Here is a 23,217-nt window from a genome sequence, read left to right on the forward strand (position 1 = left end):
CATCCCCAGGGCTTAGAGGTACCTCCCAGGAACCTCTGGCAATGGCCGGACATCTCTGGATAAGGTCAATTCTTTACTACACAGGACCCAACTCTTGAAACTGCCACAGAGCTGCACACTTGGAGCAGTTGGAGGTAGGTGAGAGGGTGGAAGAATTAGCTAACACATAGTTGTAGCCACTGAAACACAATTTAGTGGAAGATTTCTTTTTGTACTTGCAAAGACAGCATAGAGTTCATTGCTTTCAGAGGCAACTGAGTAGTTCCAGGTTAAAAACATCACTCGGCCGGGGTTTAGCACCTAACACTTTTCAGTGTATTTTCATCTGTTGTCTCATTTAATCCTCAAAAGAGATGGAAAGAAGGGGTGTTGTTAAGCCTGGCCTGGAGGTTGGGGCTCACCAGGGTCATGGGATGAGGGAGCAGGAGTAGCATGAGGAGGGTCCTGGCCACTTCCCTCACCCTGCCCCACCCTGACTCCTCCTCCCAGGTTGTTCAGACAGAGCGAGTCCTGTGGCCAAGAAGATCAGCAGATATTTTGCAGAATCAGGTATCTGGTAATGCCCGGGTTGTACAGGGAGCTTAACCAGCTTTGGGATGGCTGTTGTGGAGTACACCACAGTGGGCGATTACATGAGGTCACTGCCCACCTGATGTGACCAACTTACTTGTGGGAAGGCAAGCTGTTTGTTGGAGTCGCCCAGGGTCATGACCTCACCCTGAAGTTTGGTGTAAATTCCATGCAATCTCTGTGTAAACATTGGAAAGCCGCTCTTTCAGGGCGCTTTCCTTTATGGGCCCTCCCTGAGGGGTTAAGCCATTTCTGTGGGGCTGCAGCTGCAATGGTGATGACTGTACCTGACTCCTCTGCAGGAGGCCGAACCCCCTGAAGGGGAAGAAAGGCAATGTGTCTGGGACTCTGCCCGCTCCCTCTGACCTGTACTGTTCCCTCAGGCTTTCTGGGGTGCAGCTGGGATCTAGATAGTCTTGTGTTTTCTCTGAAGGTGACATCTGTCTTAACAAATGTATTTGTATATAATTTGCACAGGAATTGGCACTATTTTATGGAGGTCTGTGTGGTTTTTTTGAGCTACCATTTTTGCTTCCTGCTTACCTGTGATGCTCGTCCATAATTACTGGAAGCACCACTCTTTCAGGCAGTAATCTGACTGGATTGCAGCTCCACGGGGCAGGGCCTGCCCTGTCCTGTTCACAGCTGCACCTTGGCACCTATGACAGTGCCTGCCATGTATGGCACTTGCTAAATGTTTGTTGAATCCTATGAGGCCACTCACTGACTTAGTTTCCTGTGGCTCCTGTAACATATACTGCAAACCTGGTGGCTTATAACAACATGCATTTTTTCTCTTACAGTTCTGAAGGCCGGAAGTCCACAATCAGTGTTGCTGGCTGAAATCAAGGTGCTGGCAGGCTGCGCTCCCTCTGGAGGCTCTAGGGGAGCCAGCCTCTGATGGCTGCAGCAGCTGCGGCGTTTCTTGGCTGTGGTCACAGTCTCTGCCCCCACGGCCACATTGCCTTCTCCTCTCCTGTGTGTGCCTCCGCCTTATTAGGGCCACCTGGATAATCCGGGATCAACTCCTCATTTCAGAATCCTGGATCCAATAGCAAAGTGCCCCTCCCTCTTTTCTGTATTGGTGGCAGCTACAGGTAGTGGGGATCAGGAGGTGGCTATCTGCCACACTCACAAAGGGGATGGAAACCTGAAGGGAGCTGGTCAGTGGTGGCAGTGTCACTCCTGCTGCCCATGAGGCCAGATGCCTGCTGGGGAGTCTGGCATGAACATGAGTTGGGGAAAGGGAGTTCCATCCCAACCCCTTCCCTGAGGATAAGCTTGCCTGGACAGAGAACCTCCCAGTTTACACGTGTAAGGTATATGGATGTGCTTTGGTTAAGAATAGGCCGAGGTGGATAACCAGGCCTGCATGACTCAGTGAGTTTAGAGTGCAGGCATATAGCTCTGCTTGTTATCACAGCCATGTAGCCATAACATGCGAAGGCCATGCCTTGGCCCTATGCCACTATTGTCTGTAAAAGGTATAATTGGCCTGCTGACTCCGTACAGGCGCACTTGCACCCACAGAGAGAGAGAGCCAGAGCTGTCCGACTTTGCAGATGGATGGGGGAACCAGGACACAGCTCAGCCTACTCATACCCAGAGAGAGAAGGAGTTCAGCTGCTGACCCTGAAGGCAAGGGAGAGCTGGCCACACAGGTGTGTGTGGGAGCTGGCTGCTGAGAGGAACCGCTGAGCCGGAGCAGGCAGCCAAAATAAAGGTGAACAGTGTAAAAGAGCTAGTGTAAGCTGCTGATGAGAGAGCTCCTGAATAAAATTACATTTCACCTGCCTTCAGCCCCCCGAATGTTCTTTCAGCTATCTGCTCATCCACCCACTCCTTTCGGACCTCAGCTGGGGCTGGACTGCAATCCTGAGCGTAACAACAAGCGATACTTTTGTTAGGTCCACTTTCACTTCCTTCATCAGAAACGTCCTGAACTCTCCCTGGGCACTGTCCTGTGGCTGGTAAGAGGCAGAGGTGAGTCAGATGTGAAGCCCACCCTCTAGGGGTTCCTCCTGGTAGGGCGGGTGGGCAGGTGAACCCATTATGAGGAGCCCAACAAGTTAGGTCTGTACAAGGTTCAGACTTGTCATCTTGGTATTTCCCAGATGTACCATGTTCCTTCCCACTTCAAGGCCTTGCCACTTGCTGTTCCCTCTGCCTGAACCCCTTTCTCCCCTTCCTCTGATAAGCTCCTAGTTGTACTTCAGGTGCTCCTGAAAGTCTTCCCCGAGGCCCTTCCCTTCATTATGCCAATTGCTCTTGTTCGACAATCTTATAAACCTGTGATTCCTTTTCCTTTCCCTCCTGCAGGGCAGGAGCTGTGTCAGTCTTGTTCCTTGTTGTAACCCAGTGCCTGGCACATGGTAAGTACCCAGGAAATGTTTATTGAATGAATGAAAAAAGCTGTTGCACAGAGGAGGCACTGGTTCACTTAAAAGGGGGGAATCTGGGAAGGTTTTCTGGAGGAGGTGCTGACTAAGCCAGGTTTTAAAGGAAGAATAGAAGTTTGCAGGCAGTGGAAACAGCATGCACAAAGGCTCAGAGAGGTGACGTCTTATGGAAGCTCACTGTTGTTGGAATGCAGAGTGAGGGGGGCAAGGGGTGAGGTGAAGGTGTGGCCAAGACGTGACCTGCTCATGGAAGGTCCAGTGGGTGTTTTCAGAAGCCGGGGAATGTGGGTAAGGAGGGGCTTAATGTGACCTGTGGTTTGGAAATACTGTTCTGGTGGCTGGGTAGAGTGGCCGGTGAGAAGCTGTTGTGATGCACCAGGAGAGACATGATGAGGCTCCAACCTATGCACAGTATGAGGATAGGGAGGATGGATGAGTTCGAGATTTCAGGCTTGAGTCCCAGGGCTTGATAACTAATTTGATGTGGTAGAAGGAGTAGTCAAGAGTGGAAGGTGATTCCACTAACACAAACCACAGACACAAGACAGAAGAAGAACAACTTTGAGAAAATTGGGAAGGGAAAGGTGGTTCTCTTTTAGACACATGGAGTTTGAGGATCTCTTGGGGCTTCATGTCAGAAGCATATAGTTTTATATTTGGCACCAAAGCTCAAAAGAGAGGTAAGAGCAGGAGATATAGATCTGGACTTTGGGACATATACAGTCATGTGCCACATAACAACATTTTGCTCAACGACAGACTGCATATGGTCCTATAGGATGATGCTACCATATTTTTGCTGCACCATTTCTATGTTTATCTCCATTTAGATACACAAAAACTTACCACTGTGTTAAAGTTGCCTACAGTATTCAGCTCAGTAACATGTTGTACAGGTTTGTAGCCTAGGAACACTAGGCTACACCACACAGCCTTGTGTGTAGCAGACTATAATATCTAGGTCTGTGTAAATTCACTCTATGATGTTCACACAGCAATGAAATCACCTAACAACTCATCTCTCAGAATGTATCCCTATTGCTGTCATTGGATACAATCCAATGTCACAGGAACACTTGATTATACATGGAAATTAAAGTGATAGGGGTGAATGAGACTGCCAGGGAGAGCGTGTGGAGTAAGACCAGAAAACATCTGGGCATAAAACACTCAGGGAAATAAAAATTCAGACCTTCAGAGAAAGAGGACACCAAGAAACAATGATCAGAGTAGCAGAGGAAGCAGGAAGAGAAGCTGTCACAGAGACTGTTGAAGGGTTCCTGGGTGGCCTGCCTAGCACATGTCCCTCTTTCCTCCTTCCCAACAGGTATCTGTTCTCCTTGACATAAGTGTATGGATGTTCCCACCCCACAGTGTGAATACTCATAATGGAAGCCAAAGGTGGTCGTTCCATTCTCCTTGCCAGGGACTGGCTGAGGAATAGACATGTGACCCATTAGGACCAAGGAAGCATGAAAGGGGCATTCTTCTAGAGAGCTTCTGAGAAAGGTTTCCTTATTCTTAAGGCAGAGGCGAGGACGAGGTGATTCTATTTTATCTCTGGCCTTCATTGAGACTGCATGTAATATTTGGCACAGTGGCAGCTATCTTGTGACCATAAGGAAAATTAGTTTCAGGGTCAAGTCAACACACCAAAGATGGCAGAGAGGAGACAGGGAAAGAACTGGGGTCTTTTATGACATTGCTGATCCATGGGCCCTAAATGCAATCACATGTATTTTTATGAGGGAGCACAGAGAGATCTGATGCACACAGAAGAAATGAAGTCAATGTGGCCATGGAGGCCGAGATTGGAGTAATGTGGCCACAAGCCAAGGTGTGCCAGCAGCCACCAGCAATTGGAAGAGGCGAGGAATAGATTCTCCCCTGGAGCCTCTGGAGGGAGGTCAGCCAACTGACACCTTGACTTCTGCACAGCATTTCCCCTGCCTTTCTGATCCAGGAGGTCAAGGAGGGTCCTCAGTGCTCCTGTGCCTGTGGCAGAAATGGTAGGAAAAGGCTGAGCTGCACTGCGGTTGCACAAAAAGAGGACTTTAAAAAAATGGTCTATAGAATTCCAGGAGTCAGAAATTGAGTCATCCATCCAGGAATCTTTATTATGCACCTGCTGTGTGTCACACCTGTTGGGAATACAGTTATAATAAGACTCAGAATTAGCTGTGGGCCTCAAAGAACAGGGGTGGAAAAGGCCTTCTCCAGAGGGAGCCGGCAGCTCTGAAAGAACCTTATTGACGATGGGGGTGGATTCATGTTGTCCAGGTACTGAGCTGGGGATGCAGCTGTTGGGGTGCAGGAATTCTCCAGCACATCCTGCTGGCCCTGCTAAGAGGCAGGCCTGGGCAGGAGGAGACTGGAATATCCAAAGCAGATGTGAGGAGGGAGCTAGCCCAAGGTCAGGTGTTGGCTCAAGTTTCTCCTGTACTCAACACAAGGGCAGTGGAGGAACCTGACCTGGAGTCCAGCCTGACCCGGAAGGAAGTTCATGGGGTGAAGTGTGAAGCTGCCAAGCTCCAGGGGCCTCAGAGACCTACAGCCGAGGGTGTGGGGTGGGGACTGGAAATAGCAGGCCAGAGAGCTGCCAGCCCTTTCCAGGGATGGCACTCTTTCAGGCTAGAGGGAAGTCACGATTGCAGTCACTGCTGTGTCTGCTGGGCCCTGGAAGATGGTGGAGTCCCTGAGGGACAGAGGAGCTTCCAGGCCTCTCCACCCCTGGTGGGCATGCCGTGTGGTCTGGATCTTGGTTTTTATGTGACTCTCACCTGGGGATGGGAATGGTATGTGACCTCTCCCCAAGGCCCTCCATGGCACACTGGAGCCGAGAACTCCTGCTTGACACACTGAGTAAGCAGACACGGGACCACGACGGCATTTTTCTTCAACCTCATGGAAGAAACAGAGCTCAGGGAAGAGGGAGGGGATCTTGTCAGGAAGAGGAAGGAAAGTGGGGAGTGGAGTCCTTAGCCAGGACCCAAGACTGAGGATACCAGTCAGCACCCAGTGATCAGAACATTCCAGCACATTCCTCAGGAAGAGAAGCTGCTGTTCTCTTTTTGTTTGTTTGTGGGGGCAAAGGGGATGGCACTTTGAAAGTCAGACATGGCGAAGGCAGCCACAGCTTTGGGGGTGCTGGGTGGCTCTCTGTCTCTCTTCTCTCCTCTGTTTCTCTCTTTCTTCTCGTCCCCCGTCTTCCCCTTCCCTTCTTTCTCTCTCCTCCCTCCATCCTTCCTTTTCTCACTGTATGTCTCCTTGACATCAGGACTCTCTGTCTACCGCTCACATCTGTGTCTCTGCTTCTCTCTCTCTCTCTTGCTGTCTCTCACACAGAGCCTGGCTTTATTCCTATTACCTCAGCTAAAGGGCCAGGACACCGCAGGAAGCACCTGTGCTCTGGCCCTGCCCAAGCATACTTTTTCCATGTTCTCCTTTACACTTCCTCATGCATCCCTTCCTTTAACACTTGCTCAAAATGTCATCCATGCCTTTCAGGTCCCCTCACATATTTTCATCCATTTTTATCAGCAAACATCCAGGCATTTTCCTGGTGCCCCCTATCCCATCCTCTTGGCCCAGACCCAGGCTGACAGAGGTTTCAGCTCCTTGCGGCCTGCTGGGGATGGGCGACAGGTAGGTGGTGCCAGCAGAGGTCGGGTTCCTCACCCTCGACTCCTGAGAAACCACTGAAACAGGAGGGGGCATTACAGCACCCTCAGCTCTCAGCCTCCTGGGGCTGCTCCCTCCTGAGGCCAGGACCCAGGATGAGAGCACCCAGGTAAAGGCTGCAGAGCTCCCCATTAGCACAAGGTTTAGAGGGAGAGCCTGGAGCCTGTTCTCTGACCGAGACCTCTGGCGAATCATGTAATCTTTTTGAGCCTCAGGTTCTTTTTTTAAAACCTGGAAAATTGGTATTTTGTTTGCTGTATTGTACCAAGGGTTACCCCAAATGGGTATTTTGTACTCAAAAAACCCATTTTGGGAATAAAGCGTGCCTTAATGTATAAACTCAGTCCTGCAACAACCTCACGACTAGGCAGTATTATCATTTCTATAAGGACATGGAGGTTTAGAGAGGTGAAGTCACTCATCCTAGGTTGCTCAGCTGGTAAGTGGCAGAGCTGGGGTTCAAACCCGACAGTCTGGCCCCGAGCCCCACACCCTTAAGGTTGAGTGTTTTCCTGATGGTCTGTGAAATGCTCTCTTCTTCCACTTTTCTGGGATGGCCTGGGAGAATACAGTTGGTGCCCCTTTCCAGGTACCTCTGAGAAACTCTATTTCCAGGTCTGGCTCTATGGACAAGTGCCCACAGTGTGGTTGTCCAGTCTGCAGAAGTGATAATCCAGGTGCTGAGAGCACGTGGCCACCTCCACCGGGGTCTTCTGAGGGACACAGGGTCACTGAGTGGAAGGAAGGCTCTGATCCAGGGCTGCAGCAACCATCTGTGTTTTTCCCTAAGTCTCCTCAGGCTTTGTTGCCACAATACATTTATTTTTGGAGAATTACCATCCCCAGTTCAGCGCACTGGGATTCTTATTTGCCAGCTGCTTTCTCTCTGGTTTCTGTTTAACTATGGTGTGTATTGACTTTGCTGCTGCTATCTTTGTTTTACCTCTAAAAAGAGTATTCGAGTGGCAAGTACTGTTTATTCTCTCATTTCTTCAACAAATGTGACTTCCATGCACAGGACACTGTGCTAACTACTCTGGGGGATATGAAAAATGAAACTGGTGTGGCCTTTGCCCTCAGGAATCTTAGAGTCCACTAGGGACATACCAACATGCACGGAAGTCACTGTGATGCCACGTGGAGTGTGGTGAAAGCATTAGCACCACACAGGCATATTGGGACTTCAGACAGAACTCTTAGGGAAGCTTCCCAGAGGAAATTATGTATAATTAACTAAGTTAAAGTGCAGAGACCCCAAAACACAGTGATTTATATAAGATCAATCTTAAGATATAATTGTATTTCTCTCTCCTGTGATTGTGCAGATGTAGGTGGCAGCTGAGGCTGCTGGGATAGCTCAGCTCCACAAGGTCATTCGGGGACTCAGTTCTGCTCTATCTTGTTACTTTGCTCCAGTGTTCCACAGGGTGTTGGCCTCATCTGTATGGCTAAAACTTGGTCATTGCCACATTAGTGTTCCAGCTTATGGAGGTGGAGAGGATGGAGGAATATGCAACAGGTGTTTTAAGGCCCGGACCCAGAAGTGGCTCACATATCCTGTTGGCCAGAAGTTGGTCATTTAGCACATCTAGTTACAAAGGAGATGGGGAAATGTAGTCGATGGCCAGGTGGCCAAGTGCCCAGCCAAAAGTTTAATGTGGAAGAAACAGATAACAGGTATTATTATCTCCATTACTCTATCACAATGAGTTGGACCTTGGCATATAAATAGAGCCTTGCTAAGTAAAAATTAGAATGAGAGGGCATTCAGCTGCCTTCCAGAAAATGTCAGAGGTAACGAAAGGTGCAAGATGTATTTAGGGAAAGTGAATATCCAGCATAACTGAAGTGTAGGGTTTCTGTAAAGGAGGTTGTGACCTACCTACAGGTGGAGATAGGGCAGGCCTCATCTCTTTAACAGGCTGCTCAGCCTTCCAAATCCATGCCACCTGTACACCTGTTATCCAAAACACTTGATTCTTCTCTAACCAACCACACAGGATGTGTGTTCTCTGAGCCCTACTCAGGAAATTTAACCTTGAGCTGATAGTGATCTAGATCCTATCAAAATCTCGGCTTCCTAAGGGTATGCTATTTGACTACTTTTTTAGCAATGATTCTTGTGTGTATTGATGCTGATCCCAGAAAGTTCTATGAAGGACTACATTAGCCCAGTCTCCTAGCAGAAGACCTTCACTATGTTGAGTTTCATGTTAAGCTCTTGGAAGAGATGGGCATAAGAAGAACACTTTGGTATGTTCCAATAAAACATTATTGAGGATGTTGCTCACATTTTGTTCATGGTATAACATGGTATTTTTAAATAAAAATCAACCACAGGCTCTATATCTTGCAACATCCTATTGCTCTGTCCTTGGCATTTAAGACTTCAACAAACATTTATCAAGGCACTGACTATTGACAGATACTGGGCCAGGTGCTTGGTGGGAATATAGAGAGAAGAGACACAGTCTCTAACTTCCAAGAGCTCACAGTCTGGGGCAGGGTATAGGGATGTGCCACTTGTGAGGCAGATAAGTAATAGGCATTTCTGACATAATTTGGTAAATGTTGTGTGAAGCACGGAACGAGATGCTATAGGAGCCTGGAGAGAGAAGGCGAGGAAGGCCTTCTGAAGGAGCTGAGTCTTAGAGGTTGAATAAGGGTCAATAACATTAATCATGAGGAATGGATAAAACAATGTTCTAGGCAAAGGCAACAGCTTAGCAAAGTCATGCAGAAATGAGGGAGGGTGGGGCTCAGTGTGGCTGTGGTTTAGGGGGAGGAAGGGAGATTCAGCTGGAGGGGTAGGCTGGGCTAGTCACAAGGGCCTAGCAGCCCTGCTGACGAATTTGAGCTTTTGCCCACAGGCTCTATACCATCCTGGCAGATGATCAGATCCATATCTTAGAAATGTCAGTCTTGTCAACATAAGTTAGGGAAGGGACTAAGAAGGGAAGCTGTTGCAATATGTCAGGTGAGAAATGATGTGGCCTTAAACATGTGAAGACAAGGTGGACATAAGGAGGTGGAAACAGGTTGGAGGAGTATTAAGGAAAAAGAATCAATAGCACTTGGTGACTGATTTGGGGGTGAAGGAGAAGGTGATGGGACAGTGAGGTGTTTGGACTGGCAGTGTTACTCCTTTAGAACCAGCTGATAGGGGAAGGAGCAGGTGAGGGGTGGGGGATAAGGCGTTTAACTATGGAGGTGGGCCAGGCAGTCAGATACGCAGGAGGCAGATAAAGATTTTGGAGTTACCAGTGTGCAGGTGCAGGTTAAAGATAAGGAGCGTGTCCAAAGCCAGTGAATACCGAAGGACACACCTGCGGTGTTGTCAGATGCTGTTTATTCCATATGAGAAGTTGATGCAATGCCTACTGTGGGCCTGGAGCTTTCACACTCACTCATTTACCCTGCTCCATGAACCTTGGAGGAAGAATGCATTTACTTATTGATGCTTGGCTGCAGAAAGGATTTAAGCCTATAGGTATTACTACCAGGCTGATTTTACAGTGAGGTTCAGAGAAGTGAAATGAGTGGTAGCAGGCCGGATTGCACAAAAGGCGGTGGAGGGGGATTGAAGGGCAGGCCTTTGCAGCCTGGTGTATACTACTGCCTTTTGTGATGTAGGTGACCTGCGAGCTGGAGAGGCTTAGCTTCTGGTGGCACATGCTGCTCACAGGGGACTACATGAGTCCATGGGGGCAAGGGCACTACATGAGTCCATGGGGCAAGGGCACCTCACCATGGCCTTGGCCCCCATGCATGCACTGGGTTCCGACTCTGGTGCAAACCTGGGCACACTCAACACAGTGAGCTGGTTTGGTGCTCATTGTATCATCCTTTTGGAGCAGGAGGATTTCTGGCCCTCTTGGCCCTCCACATCCCCTGCTGTCCTCATGGCTAGAGAGAAGGCCTGCGATGAGGCAAAACTGACACCAAGGCAGGCCCATCCATGGTAAAAGCAGAGATGTGCTGGCATTAGGTGTTGAAAGGTTTGCGTGGGGAAGGGATGGGTGGAGGAAGTACTTAACCACTGACGTTTATTTAGTGCAAGCCTGGCCCAGTGGGTTGAATTGTGTCCCCCCACCACCAAATATGTCCCAGTAACTGTGAATATGAGCTTATGTGGAAAAGAAAAAAGGGTCCCTGCAGATGTAGTTAAGAATCTTGAGATGAAATCATCTTGGATTTAGGGTGGTTCTAAATCTAGTGTCTCTTTTTTTCGGTTTGTTTGTTTGTTTGAGACATGGTCACTGTATTGCCCAGGCTGGAGTGCAGTGGCACCATCTCAGCTCACCACAGCCTCCACCTCCTGAGCTCAAGAGATCCTCCCGCCTTAGCCTCCTGAGCAGCTGGGACTACAGGTGTGCACCACCAGGCCTGGCTAATTTTTGTATTTTGTGTAGAGTTGGGATTTCACCACGTTGTCCAGGCTGGTCTCAAATTCCTGGGCTCAAGGGATGTGCCCATCTCAGCCTCCCAAAGTGTTGGGATTACAGACATGAGCCACCACACCCAGCCTGAATCTACTGTCTTTATAAGAGAAAGAAGAGGGAACTATGACACATGGGGAAGATGGCCATGGGAAAACGGGGACAGAGATTGGGGTGATGCAGCCACCAATCGAGGAATGCCTAGGGTTCCCAGGAGCTGGAAAAGGCAAGGAAGCTTCTCCCCTAGAGGCTTTGGAGGGAGTGTGGTCCTGCTAACACCTTGATTTTGGCTCAGTGATGCTAATTTTGGACTTCTGGCTTCCAGAACCGTGACCGAATAAATTTCTGTGGTTGGGAACCACCAAGTTTGTGGTAATTTGTTGCTGCAGTCCCAGGGAATGAACACAGCTGGCAAACATGTAGCAGGCAAGTGCCTCCTACACCCAAGGAGGATGCCAATAATCACCCTCAGTATCCCTTCTGGGGAACCCGGCGCCACCCCGATCCTGTCCACAGAGCCCTCCGGCAGCTGCTGCCACATGACTGCAGCTGCCACACTCCATGCTGTGATTTAGTGCTCACCACGTCCCTAACACCGGACTAGGCTCAGGCAGTTCAGAAAAGGGTCTGGCAGGGCCGCCGTTCTTGAGGGGCCTGGAGTCTTGGCCTGTGTGGATGTGGGGCGTGGGCGTATCACCTCTGGAGCATGAACAGTGCCTGCCAGTCTTTGGACATCTGCTCAGGCCACCCAGCCTCAGCTCAGCAGCTGGGCTTTCTCCAGCTTTCGGGCCGTCCAGCTGCAGCTCAGCAGACAGCAGCCTAGGACTTGTAACTTATTCACCTTAGGGTGAATCACCCCCAGAGATTTAGGCAGAGAAAACTACCGTTTGAGCCAACTGGATAAAGAAAATGCTCCAGTCCTTCTCCGTGGCTCCAGAAAGAAGGACTGGCAGGCACTGTTCATGCTCCAGAGGTGTATGCCCACGCCCCACACCCACACAGGCCAAGACTCCAGGCCCCTCGAGAACAGCGGCTCTGCCAGACCCTTTTCTGAACTGCCTGAGCCTAGTCCAGTGTTAGGGACGTGGTGAGCACTAAATCACAGCATGGAGTGTGGCAGCTGCAGTCATGTGGCAGCAGCTGCCGGAGGGCTCTGTGGGCAGGATCGGGGTGGTGCCGGGTTCCCCAGAAGGGATACTGAGGGTGATTATTGGCATCCTCCTTGGGTGTAGGAGGCACTTGCCTGGACTTTGCCTTTAAGTCCAGGGACAGCCTGGATTTAAAGGTCTATGAAATTCCTAAGGTGAATTCTTTCCGGAGCCATGGAGAAGGACAGCACAGAGTAAGTGTGACACGGGAGGCAGGTCTTAAAGGAGAAGCAAAACTCTCCAGATGTGGGAGAAAGGACAAAATATCACACAGGATGCAGCCTCCACCGCCCTCAAAGAGGGGTGCTTATCCTGATGGCGGGGGAGGTTTCCTCACTCAGGGCTTTCTCTTTCCTTCTCTTCAGCACGGTCCCCTCCAATTGCTTGCCTCAGAATCACTGGCTGTACTTATACAAAAGCGGATTCCTGAACTGCCTCCCAGACAGACTGAGTTCGAATCTCTGTGGCTAGGACCTAGATATATGCATTTTAAATAAGATCCCAGATGATACTGATGTATCATCAACTAAGAATTACTGGCCTAAAGGTACTTCCAACACAGCCCACCATGCCAGTACAAAGCAGGTGTGCACACTTTTGGAAGGATCCCCATTTTCTCCTGGGGAACTGGCCTTGGGATATGACCAATAGTGCCCCATAGCTCTCAGAACATCCCTGTCCCCATGGGCCCTCGCGGGCAGGCTGAGCACAGCAGTGTGGCACTCAGCGGCTGGCCTGGGATTCGGTGGAAATAGGTTTGCTGCTTCTCAGCCAAGTGGCCTGAAGCAAACGATTTAAGCTGTCTCGATTTCCTCATCTGGATAATAGGGACACAAATAGAACCAATAAAAAGTGTTGAGAAGACTGAATGCCGGCATGTGCATGAAATGCCTCATCGGTGCATAGCACAGCGTTTGATAACTCAGAACTTTTTCAAAAAGGTATGATGATGAAAACCTTATTCTGAAGAAAGAAAACTTCACAGAAATCGTCATTACAAAGCCCAGCTGAAGCTCTACTGCACATCAGACTCTCCTGGAGAGTGTTTGGAAAACATCAGTCTAGTGGCCCCTCCCTAGTCTTATGCCTTCCCCATCCTTCCCTCCTACCTGTGAAACCAGAGGAATCTCTAGTAGGGGGTGTCTGAATTTTTTGAAAAAGAGGAAGCTTTCCTATGGCAAGAATCACCCAGGGGCACTTGAAGACATGGCCTGGCCTCTCCGGAAAATTCTGCTTTGGGTGTTGGAGATGGGTTCTTGGAACTTGCATTTTTAATCAGGTGCTTCTTAACTTTTCAGCAATTAAGGAAGCACTGGTTTAAAGTGGGTTTAACCCACTGTGGTTGAGAGAGGTTTTGGTGCCACCCTGACCAGCTGAGGCCGTCTCCCATGTTACCCACAATTCCTTGTGACGATGCCACCTCTATCCAGGAGGGAAGTGTCACTCATGGTGTGGAGCTTGCTAGTCGTGTTTGGAGATTGCAAAGCACAGTCTTCGTCGATCTGTGTATGTGTTCATGTAAGCGTGCACACAGACTCACACTTCTGAAAACTACCTTGGTGATGGCAGGAAAAAAGAACTGACTAAAACTGTAGAAGTTGAGGGCCAACACAGTGCTCAGAGGAACTTTATCTCTAACACTAAATAGAAACAAAGGATGAGGAGGGGGTCCCATGGACATATGGGGAGAACGGGTGACTCAGTTCAGAGTGGAGGCCCCTGACTGAAAGACAGCAGTCCCCACGTGGAGCTCTTGCCTTCTAGATGGTTCAGCCTCGCAGGCTGCTTCTGTCTGAGAATCCTGAGAGGCTCGCCCTTCCCCATGTGCTTCAAGCCTAAGGAAGTGTTGGGAGCTGTCCTGCCACTCGTGGGGCAAGGGGAGGACTGCTTAACCAACCCTGGTGAGACGTGAGCTAGGGAGAGGCTGCTGTTCTTGCCTTTGCCCTCCCATGTCTTTCTAAGGATGATTCTAAAACCTTCTTTCTGTCTCCGCCGTGGAGCTGGCTGCCAACGGGCAGCTTTGCTTACCCAGCCCGGTGCTGCTGGTGGTGCCTTAGTCTTCCAATGTGATCTCTGTAACAGGGACTTGAAAATAACACTCAGCTGCGCCCTGCTCAAATGGTCACAGTTCACATCCTGAAGAACCATCTATTCTGGGCATGTTGAAGTTTGGAGCAGATCAGTGCTGGATAAACAGTGTCTTCCTAGGACTAGACCAGGAACACCAAATATAGTAGAAATGTAACAAGCCCTCAGAAGACGATTTATGAAAACAAAACAACAAAATGTGTAATTCTGTGAATATACTAAAAACCATTGAATTATACACTTTAAATGAGTGAATTGTATGGTATGTGAATTATATCTCAACAAAACTTTTACAAAAAAAAAAAAATGAAATGCTGAAAAGTAGATGATTTCCTGGAAAGGTAGTTTCTCATTTTAAGATGTAATTATCAGCCTGTGTGGGACCTGCTTTTCTCTCCAAGCCTGTCCTGTTTAGAAATATCAGCATGCATTTCCCATCAGCACCACAGAACCTGACTGCTCCCTACCCCACAAATCACTCAACTTCCCAAAAGAGCTAAACAGGAGAGCCATCACTATTCAGGTTTGCATTTGCAAACTGAATCCTTACTACCACAAATAACGGCAGCTTGCACTTGCTGTAGAGCTCTTCTGAGCCAGGGCCTGCTTAAGCACATTCAGTGCTCACATGAGCCTGTCGCCCAGGCTGGAGTGCAATGGCGGGATCTCGGCTCACTGCAACCTCTGCCTCCTGGGTTCAAGCGATTCTCCTGCCTCAGCCTCCTGAGTAGCTGGGATTACAGGCGCGCACCACCACACCAGGCTAATTTTTGTAATTTTTGTATTTTTAGTAGAGATGAGGTGTCACCATGTTGGTCAGGCTGGTCTCAAACTTCTGACCTTGTGATCCGCTCGCCTCGGCCTCCCAAAGTGCTGATATTACAGGCATGAGCCACTGCGCCCAGCCTACCTGGAGAGCTTTAAAAGCCACTGCTGCCTTGTTCCCATCCCTGGAGAGTCTGATTTTATTGCTTTGGGGTGCGGCCAGAGCACAAGCTTTGGGTTTTGTTTTTTTTTTCATAGCACACCAGGGATTCTAATAAGAACCCTGGCTCTAGAGTCCAACTTTACATTAAAGAGGCTATTTACTTCTTGCCTGGTACCATCCCTGTGACTTGGGTAGCTGTCCCTGGCAGCATGGCTACATTCCTCCATCTGGGGTTAACAGAGAGAAGGGGAATGAGTTTCAGGACAATGGCTGTGGCTGCAGGCTCCTGCACAATCTATCTGGCCCTGTCTGATCTTGGGCCTCTGTTGGCCTTTTCTTCCCCATAGCTGGAAACCTGATATCAGTCTCAGTCCAGTTCCAGCCCACCTCGCCCATTCTGCCCCAAGCCCACAGCCCAATTGTCACCCTGGGTGGGGGAATCAAGGCAGCCGTAGCTCAAGAGTGTGTGCCAACAGCAAGAATTCCTGATTATTAATCCACCCACCCCAACATTGGAATCCTATAAGCAGGTTGTGGTCTGCACTGTGAAGTTGGTTAAGGTAACTGCAGGCCTATCCAGCTCCTCCAGGCTTAGGATCTCATCAGGAACCTGGCTCCCTTCTCACATGTGGCCCCTGCATCTCACTTAGTGAAGGGGAATCTTGTCTTCCTGTTAGCCTTTGATCCCTGGAGCTGCCCCTTTCTATTTTAGTCTTTAATTCCTTTCCCACCACCGTGCCTGAGTAGGCAGGTCTTCCTCAGACCAGTTTTGCACTGCAGTCCTCCTGGCAGGCTGCCTCCTATAAAATATCCCTCTTTGGCGGGGTGTAGTGGCTCATGCCTGTAATCCCAGGACTTTGGGAAGCCGAGGCGGGCGGATCACCTGAGGTCAGGAGTTCGAGACCAGCCTGGCCAACATGTTGAAACTCCAACTCTACTAAAAGTACAGAATTACCTGGACATAGTGGCATGTGCCTGTAATCCCAGCTACTCTGGAGGCTGAGGTGGGAGAGTCGCTTGAACCTGGGAGGTAGAGGTTGCAGTGAGCTGAGATTGTGCCACTGCACTCTAGCTTGGGTGACAGAGTGAGACTGTCTCAAAAAAAAAACAAAAAACAAAAAACAAAAAACAACAAAAAAGCCCCTCTTCAAGGCCCACACACTTGTCCAGAATCTACATTTCCAATGTTTAAATAGGATTTGCCCGTCAAAATAGAAACATACAGTAGGGTCCTCTGAAGTTAATATGGAAATTCGGTTAGAAAAACAAGACTAAAATACTTGAGGAAAGAAAATGGGAAACCTGAGACTAAGATCATGACCCCTGGAAAGGATATGGCCATCCCAGCCTCAAGAGCTCTCAGCTCTGGGCTGCTCCCCTGCTTGCTCCCAGGCATGCTGGCCCCCACTGCAGGAGGGGACGTCCTCTCTCCCTGCCCTTCCAGCCCGGGCCAGCTCCCTCTCCTGCCCTCAGGAGTCAGCTGCAGGAAGGAACCGGAGTCGGCTTCAGCCTGACAATCACAGCAGGAAATGGCTAAACTCTCTTGGGAAATTTTGGGTCTCAGAGACCCTGGGCCTCGTTTTTGACCTTTGTCTCCAATATGGACCCTTCTTATACTCAGCCATACAGTATTCTGACTCCACAGCTCCCAACTCTTCCTACTACAGCACTCCCTGGCTCTCAAGGCTTTTGGCTTTGCCTTCTGGAAAGCCTGTTCCATTGACAGGAGTTCCCCATGGCTAGGGCCCTCTCCTCCTTCTCACTGGAGCTGAGGACACAATGGGTGATAGCCCTTGCGAGTGGAGGCTGCTCATTCTCCTGCCCCCCATTTACCTAAGGCCTGGAACCCACTGTTGGCATCTTGAAGCTTCTTACTGCTGTTTACAGGCAAATATGTGTTCATCCTCCTCTAGAAAACGCTTCTCTGCTGAGATCTGTGCCATCCTCCTCGACCATCTGTCATGTTTAGAATTAGTTCATTTGCTGACAGAAAACCCAAAATAACAGTATCTCAAACACTCGAGATTTTATTTTTTAAGTTAAAGAAGTCTCTGAGGCAGAACGTCCCGAGCAGGTAATTTGGCTTCATGAAGTCTTCAGGGACCCATGCTTTTTCCCGCTCATGGTTCTCCCATTCTTAAGGTGGAAGCCTTGTCTTATGGCCCAAGATGCGGCCCACACCTCAGCCACCACGTCAGAGCTCCAGGTCGGCCACAGAGAGAAGGGAACAGGAAGGGCTTCTAGAGCACCCTAGAGCAGGGACATAGCCACTCCCAGCGACCGGCTAGGATGAGCCACGTGATCTTAAAAAGTCTGGGTGGCAATGGCTCTGGCTAAAAATCTAACCTCTTCTTGCTAAGGAAGAAGGGGCTGATGGATAGGGAGGGAAGTCTCAGTCTCTCCCACATCACCCTCTTTACTGGCCTCCACACATCTTAGGTCTCCCCTCACAAGGTCTGAGGACTTCACTGCTCATTTCCCTCAAACTGTGCCATCATCTTGGGAGTCCTCAGCACTGCATCAGCCATCTCTTGATACCCCCATCCAAGCTCTCCCTCCATCCAGCCTCCCATCCTCAAGGCCACAGCAGGGAGCTTGTCATCCCAACTCCGAAGTATCTAGCTCACTGAACTCTTATCCTTCCTGCTTGCCCCTCTCTCCCACGAAACCTCTTCTAGGATCTCATGGGGATCTTGAGTTCCTGGCCTCCCCCCACTTACCAAGTAAAAGAGCCCATCCTCAATGCACTGCTGTTTCTGCCCCACTGCCTGCTGGCCTGGTGCCCTCATGGTCTCCCGTCCTTGTGTACACACTCCCTGCTCCTGCTTCTGGCTGAGCCAGCCCTTGCCCTCACCAGCTGAGCCCCCTTCCTCTGCTGCGCAGATCACACAGCCTCAGTCAGCAGCTGCATCCCAAAGAGAAGTTACATGTTTTGTTGTTGTTGCTTCATTTTGGGAGACGCTGCTCCCAAAGCCTCTCACGTGGACTCTGTCAGCTCCTTCTCCCATTTCCCGTCACAGCCCTTTCAGACCCTAGTGCTTTCTGCAAGCCTCCCTGCCTCCCAGCCACGACTCTTCCTGTTTTTTGGAAGAGGTGTCCTCAGTGTGGCCGCCGCCACTTCCTGCCCTGTCACCAGCGAAATTCTCTGCTTGTGTTCTCCTCTCTGTCCCCTTCTCCGAGGAAGGGTGGTCCCTCTGCTGAGCTAAGACTGAACTGTCCATAGGTGGTAAGCCTCTCATCCTCCTGCCTTCTCTGGATTATTATTCCTTTGAGTATCCTTCCATTGCCTGTGCCTTCAACCTCTTCTTCATTGGCTTCTTCCTCCCTGAAAAGGAATATGAAGATCTCTTTCAAATTACAAAAGTCCTCTGCATATCCCGCTCTCTTGGCCTATATAGGTTGTTTTGCAGCAAAGTTTGTTGAGAAAGTTGTCTTTGCTCCCTTTATCCACTTCTCTACCCCATTTGGGCTCCCACCCTTTCCTCTCTGGCTTCTCCTCTCACGATTTCCTGGAAACTGGGTGAAGGCTTCTACTTAGATGGGCTTTCCGGGGCTCTACTTACAGACTTCCCTGGGGCAGGAGACACCATCAGCCATACCCCACCCCTCTGCTCCCCTAGTTTTCCTGGCACGACTCTTTCTCTGTTGTCTCCCAGGCCAGCCCCTTTCATCTGGGTGTCTTGGGAATGCTGTCCTCCCAGCATTCCCACAGCCCATGGCTCTTCTCTTTGCAGGGCCCATCTTCCTCCCCGCAGTGACCTTTCACACCCAGGATGTCAGCTGCTGCTTACCCCCAGCAGAGCTTTCTGGTTTGAGCGGAGCTGAGCTTGCCAGGCCTCAGGCAGTTCTGGGCATGTCTGGGGACCTGGTGAACGGACTCGCCCAGGTCTATTTGTAAGGGAACTAGCAGTGTCCCAGGAAAGAACCAGCCTGTTGTTTTGCCTCCTCAATGACAACCAATCAACATATTTAACTCAACACACATTAATAAACACTATTCTAGAAACTGGGGGTACAGCAGGGAACAAAACAGACACAATTCTGGTCTTCATGGAGGCAGACAGACACAAGATAAGTAAGATCACATTGCAAGAAATGCCGAGGAGAAAAAGCAGGGTGAAGGGATAGGATGTGTATGTGTGTGTCTGTCTGTGTGTGTGTGTGTGCGTGCATGCAGGGTGGGTGGGTGTGCGTGTTGACATTTGCAATAGGGCAGTCACTGAGATGGTGACATTTGAGCAGAGACTGAAGGGTTGGTGTGTGATCATGTGCATGGAGAGTATTCCAGGTTGGGGGACAGCAGGTGTAATGAAGCTTATAGGAGGCCATTGCTTTGGGCTGAGCTTTTGCACTAGGTCCAACAGACCAGACCAAGCCAGAATGGAGCCACTTGTGCTAGCTTGCTATATAATTAAACAACTCTAAAATGGGCCCATTTTCCAAAAAATAGGAAAATAATCAGAAGGGCACCAGCTTACCTGAGCCGGCATGATAAGGAAAACCCCTCTGTTTTAACACTATCAAGAAAGTCACTTTGAAACGAGCATCCCACTTTGTGCTCCATTTCTGCTTCTTCAGCCCTCTTCTGCCTATAAGCCCTGCCCCCCACCTCAGTGCATCAGAGTACCTGTTCTAAATCTGTAGATGGGATGCTGCCTGATTCATGAATTGCTAATAAAAGCCAAGTAGATCTTTCAACTAAATTTATTTTAAAAATTATTTTATTAATAATAATAAATTATTATTATTTTTTATGATAGTCCTGAGAGAACAGCAAAAATTCTTTGCTTGAGAACTGAAGGAAGCAGAGTGAATCAGACTAACCCCCAAGATAAATCAGGTCAATAGTGGTGGAGGGGTGTGTGTGTGTGTGTGTAGGGTGGGGGTATTAGGGCTGATAATTTAGGGTTTTGTAAAAACTTGGGTTTTACTCTGAGGTAGGAAGACTAGGGAGGGTTCTGAGCAGAGGAGTGATGTGTTCTAATTGATGTTTTAAAAGGCTCACTGTGTTGAGAATATGCCAAAGGGCAGAAACAGACCTATGACAATAATCCAGGCAAGAGAAAATGGTGGCTGGGTCTGGGCTGGGAGCAACGGAGGTAGTAAGAAGAGACTAGAATCTGCTACCTTTTTAAGAGTAGCACTGGCCAGGCGTGGTGGCTCATGCCTGTAATCCCAGCACTTTGGGAGGCCGAGGCGGGCGGACCACGAGGTCAGGAGATCGAGACCATCCTGGCTAACACGGTGAAACCCCGTCTCTACTAAAAATACAAAAAATTAGCCAGGCGTGATGGCGGGCGCCTGTAGTCCCAGCTACTCGGAGGCTGAGGCAGGCGAATGGCATGACCCCGGGAGGTGAGGCTTGCAGTGAGCCGAGATTGTACCACTTGCACTCCAGCCTCGGCGACAGAGTGAGACTCCGTCTCAAAACAAACAAACAAACAAACAACAACAAAAAAAACAGTAGCACCAACAGAATTTGCTCATGGTGGACCCACAGATGATGCTATTTAAGACAGAGTAATCCAGTCTCTGGGTGTTATTGTCTACTTGGGCTATGCCTTCAGATTGCACAGTGTGGGATTAGGGTCTTTTTTCCTTGTAGCAAATGGATGTTCCCAATGTCAGTCATTGTGGAAAGATGTTAATCCTGAGGTAAGAGGAGAGGCATGCTTGGATAGGGGCCAGGGTGTCAGTGGGGACTGGGGCAGAGATGCTGGGGACCTTCCTGGTGATGGTGGTGTTGGTGTTGTTGGTGATAGTGGGGGTGGATACTGAACAAATTAGCCCTGATCTAGAGGCAGACCAGGACCTAGAAAAGGCTTGGGTGGTGAGGGACTAGGGTTGGGCTGGGTTCTGCTGGTTTTCAAAGAAGCTACTTCTAATTGTGGTCATACTTCACATGCTTTTTGTGCATTTGTTCCTTTTCAATGCAGACAGCAATGCCCTCGACAGTGGGTACATTGGTCCCAGTGAGACAGGGCAATTGTGGTGGCTCCTGGAATGAGCATCTGGACCTAGGCATGGCTCTGAGTCTTGGGTGGTCCAGGACACCACCACAGTGAGCAGGAGCAGGGAAGGGGGAACCATGGATAGCAGGTGGCACAGAAGTCTAGTTCAAGAAGTAAGTTTATGTAACCTCCTGTTCCCCCTCCCCCACCCCCCACATATACCAGGGTTTGCCAGGATTCCCTGGAATATGTTGAGAGGGGCTGGAGTTCCCTAAGAGTGGGAGGAGGCAGAAGCAGAGAAAGGCTGTCCTGGGTGACTCACTGTCATGCTATTTTTGACTCCGGGCTCCTGTTGCCTGGGAAATGTGCCTTCTTATAGTCAGCTGACTCCCAATCTCTCTCTCCAGACTGGCTTTCTTTCCTGATATCCACACCTCTTGGGCGTCTTGCCTTAGATATCCCAGACCTCAAACCCAAAGTGAGCTCTTCTCTTCTGCAAACTTCTCTCTCTCGTTCTCAGCCTCCAGAATGACACCACGAGCCAGCCAGCTGCCCAGGCTGGAACCCTGGGTCAAGTTTGAAGCCTTCTTTCCTTTTGTCTGTCACATGTAGTTAATTGTAAGGCCCTATGTATCACCTCCTAAACATCTCTTGACTCACTCTTTTTTTTCCATCCTTGCTGCCCTGGCCAGAGTTTTGGGGTGATTCCTTACAGGGGAAACTCCTTACAGGCACTTTTGCCTCATTGTGCCCTCCTCTCTGCTCCTAACCCCCCATGGCTCAGAGTGACCTTCCCAGTGTCACCTCCTGCTCGACGTTCTTCAGTAGCTCCCATCACCTTTGGGAGATGACATACAGCAGATAAGGCCGTGTTGGTATGGCTCAGGCTACCCGCCAGCCTCTGGCCACTCCCTGCAGCACTTCATGGGCAGTGATTCTGGACAGCTAATAGTTCCTGAACCCTGCTGGGGTTGGGTTGGGGTGGGGGACACTTATTCCCAGCATCTGTCTTTCTACAGACTGGAGGGAATTTCAGATTACCAGAGGGAACTGTAAAGAAGAGATACTTGGAGCTTCTCACAGACACCCTCTCTGTTCTCCTGGGGCTGGAGTGGGCTCTTTGTGACCTGGGAAAAGAAACAGAGCACACTCACCTGGGCATCGACCCTTTCTTGTCTTGAAGTAAAATGCATTCAGGTCTGTTTTCCAGTGTTCATGGATTGGGGTAGGCTCTGCTTTGAGTAGGAATGACCCTAGTTTTGGGTGGAAGGAGTTCAATTTATGGGGCACTCATTAGGAAACCCACTCCCTCCACAGTGCTATTTATTATTCCCTTAAAGTTCTAGGAAAACCAGGCTCTCTCACACCTCTGTGTTGTAGCCTCTGCTCTTCCCTGGAAATGTTCTGTCCTGCTCGCCCACATGGCAGAGTTCTCTGTCGTGTTGTGTTGCTCAGGCTCTGCATCTGCTGTGGTGGCCACTTCCCCCACCTGCCCTTTCCTGCATGCAGACTCTAGTGCTCCTTCCTGAGGCTTCCAGCACACTCTGGGCATCTTCCATTGTTACAAGAACCTAAATAAATAGCAATGTCCTTATGTCTTATGCAGGGGTGTTTTTTTCTGGCAGGGTAGGGGGAGTGTGATGGTGGTGGGGGTCATCTTTTCATCTTTATGGTAGTTGTGCCTTGCAAATGGTCCAGCACACAGTCTTTTGGTAACTGTTTGCTGAATAAATCAGTTCAACCTAGTCTATTCGCATAGATTCTATTGTAGGCACTGTATTTTGCATTGGGAAACACAAATGAATAAGATATGATGGGGACCCCAGAAAGCGGTGCAGCTTAGTGGTAAAGACACACTTGCGTAATATAAGTCCTATACTAAATCTATGAAAAATGTTGCACTTGTGTGGTTAAGAAGTATTGGATTTGGAACTGGGACTCCAAGTTTAAATTCTAGCTTCAAAACCCACTAGCCTAAATTTTCATAGCTGTGAAATGGGAATAGTAGTATCC

At 49.4% G+C, this 23,217-nt stretch overlaps 1 long non-coding RNA gene across 2 annotated transcripts; it reads left to right on the forward strand.

Annotated features, from left to right (window-relative positions):
• The first annotated feature begins 1,960 nt into the window (after positions 1–1,960).
• LOC115899585 lies at positions 1,961–14,542 on the forward strand. Of its 2 annotated transcripts, XR_004059235.1 has the most exons (4): positions 1,961–2,293; positions 2,371–2,553; positions 2,890–2,942; positions 12,603–14,542. It is a non-coding gene; the product is annotated as an uncharacterized LOC115899585 (long non-coding RNA). The 2 variants fall into 2 exon arrangements; XR_004059234.1 differs by having other exon boundaries at positions 1,961–2,553.
• Positions 14,543–23,217: the final 8,675 nt, after the last annotated feature.

The sequence above is a fragment of the Rhinopithecus roxellana genome, chromosome 9, assembly GCF_007565055.1.
Source record: "Rhinopithecus roxellana isolate Shanxi Qingling chromosome 9, ASM756505v1, whole genome shotgun sequence".
In the NCBI taxonomy this organism is placed as follows: domain Eukaryota; kingdom Metazoa; phylum Chordata; class Mammalia; order Primates; family Cercopithecidae; genus Rhinopithecus; species Rhinopithecus roxellana.